The following is a 2817-nucleotide window of genomic DNA, read 5'->3' as shown; positions in this document are numbered from 1 at the left end:
AGTACTGTACGGTAGCAGTCCTACTAATCAGATCATGTTTCCAGCTTTGAAAGTGCCCTCCCTTCAGAATGTGTTCCCTGGTCTCAGAAGTTCAACCTGCCCACTAGGCTAAAAATGCTCATGCATAAGCTTTGCTAAGGGGCTGATGTACATGCCACTGTCAAAGAAAGTTGTGAACATGTAGTCTTCTTCGACGTAAACAGGGCCCACTAATTTTTTCAAAATGTTCTCCGGCGGGGAACCCCCGAACCACCCTTATGATGGTCAGGGTCTCATCCAAAACTTTTACGTCTCACCACTTTCAAATGTTACCATCTGCCACTGATTTAAATTATACTCACACACGACCATAGAAGGCTTTTACTGCCATTTTAACCAAAGCATTTGGAGACACCTCCAACAATCAGCACTAAGTGTAGAATATCCAACAAACAGCCAGTTTGCCTTTGAAATGAAAATAATGATTGCACTAGCCTATGTTTCTATAACAGACGGAGTTAACCATCACAACTAACTTACAGAAAGGTCATTCTACGAACAAAATGTACACAAACTAAGTCTCATAATGGACTACTTTGAAGACTTTGTATTGACAGACTGCACCACTCTGGACACAGATGCCAATCCATATAACCTGGTGGAAGCCAAAACCAACAACACAGTGCGTGCCAATCTATTCTAGGGAAAACACAACATACATTATACAAATTCATACTATCCATAAAAAATAAAAATTCTAAGTCAGCATAAAAACTCTGATGGAGGTTCTATATATGTTGAAGTGCAATTAATAAATGCATGTGTTCCAACTTCTGATGACTCTGTTTTCTTTGAGGGATGTCACGCTGGAAATTATTCATCTTGGCAATATGCCACTTATAGTTGGTGGTGATTTTAAGCTTATTAAAGATCCACTACTAGACAGATTATCCTTCATCAAATTTCAGCCTTCTAGATCTTTTGCATTGTTTAAAGCTGTTTTTAAAGACTTTAAGCCGTTGGCAACTGAATTTTCCTGCACAAAAACAATGTACTTTCTTTCCCAATTCACATCTTGCTCATTCGAGAACTGATTATCTGTTGTCATCTAAATATTTTGGAGAGTTGATTGAGAATCCCCATATTGAATAATTCCACATTTCTGATCATGCTCTTCTTTCAATGTTTATTAATTACATGATTTTTCAGTTTCAGTTACTAGATGGACAATAAATGGTGATATTGTTTTAAATTAAAATGACAACGCCAAATGTTAAATACTATTATTGACTATTTTGGATGCTATATCTAAAATATTATATTGGGATGCTTTGAAAGTCTGTGTAACAGGTTCCATAGTATCTATAAAGGCACATGAAAATGAAGTGTTTAATTTAGGGGTGGGCAGAACTCACAGAATTTTACTCCACAGAATTACGTGGAGTTACATAAAAACTCAGTGAGATTCCACGGAGTTACACTCACCCCTGACGCTAAGGGGGGATTATTGATGTTTGGACTAACTAACAAGAGCCAGAGGAGAGGTATAAAGGTGTGGCATATTCAGATGGCAAGCAATCTTTTGTTGGATTTTTGCCTTCCTAAATTTGAGTTGGAAATGGGCAACTGCTTGTTTTTAGCGCTGTATAAATGTGTAAAAATTACACACTGTATAAGAAACATGTACTTGACTGAACAGCAACCTATATTTATAAAGATTTTTCCATTAAAAAGTGTTCCAAAATGAATCCATTGCGCTTTTGATAGTCGTTTTATGTTAGATAAGCATGGATGAAAACAAATTTCCCTCGCTTGCTATTCTTTGTTATCTGGGTGATTTTTGGCACGTGATGTTACAGTAAAGCAGATTACTTATTTTGGAGGCCGGCAGTGGACGGTGTCTGTACGGGTGGTTGCTCAACAGTGCACTTGAAAGTTATACAAAGCTAGCAACAGGACTCACAAGACCAGCCCATTTAGTCTAACAGCAGGTAGGCAACACCATCCTTTTCATCTCAGCTGTCGTGCGGCTGGTCGAGCTGAGTAAACAAAGGCTCATAGGATGAAATGTGCATGCACGGATCAGAAGTCATGAAACACCATGAATATGATCCCATACAGTTCAACAGTTATGGGCGCTCCCTAGTGATCCCTTAAAAGCAACAACGATGTGAACATACTCATGAAAGGAGATCCTGAAACCACACTTGGCTCTCTGTGTTTCCAATAACAGTATTTTAATTTGTAGTCATTACCCTGCCTTCAGTATACAATAGATGCACTCTTCACAAAACTTGCGGTTAGCCTGTTGGCAATGTGGCACCTTGTGAAATACTGCATTTGCTTCACGGATGCATGACCCATCCTCTGTAATCCTTTGGCAGACTGACATTTTAATCTAATTATGTTTTTGTTATTATTCATAGATGATCGTTGTTTTTCAGCTGCAATTGCTGCTAGCATCAATTATATTTTACTTTTCATTGGCAAACACTGGAATAAAGGTATAAGCTGCAAATTTTGCGTAAAACTAAAGAGATGATACTTTAGTACTTTGTTTCAGCAAAAACTGCCTGAACGCGTACAACATGCAATATGCAATGCCATCATATATTTAGTGTGTATACACCATTAAATAGTACTATTAATATCTTGAACAGTGATCACTGAGCGAAATGTTTTTTGCATTGTGCCACAACGTGTGTGAAATATAAAAGTTCCCGCATGGATCAGAACACAGAAGACACGCTTTGAATTACCACTACCAAGCAGGCAACCTTGGGAAAGTTGTACACTGCTACTGCGGTGTCTGTTCTTGATTTCAATTGTGGGGTAGCA

Source organism: Triturus cristatus, chromosome 8 (genome assembly GCF_964204655.1).
Source record: "Triturus cristatus chromosome 8, aTriCri1.1, whole genome shotgun sequence".
Lineage (NCBI taxonomy): Eukaryota > Metazoa > Chordata > Amphibia > Caudata > Salamandridae > Triturus > Triturus cristatus.
Note: the sequence above shows the minus strand (reverse complement) of the source record.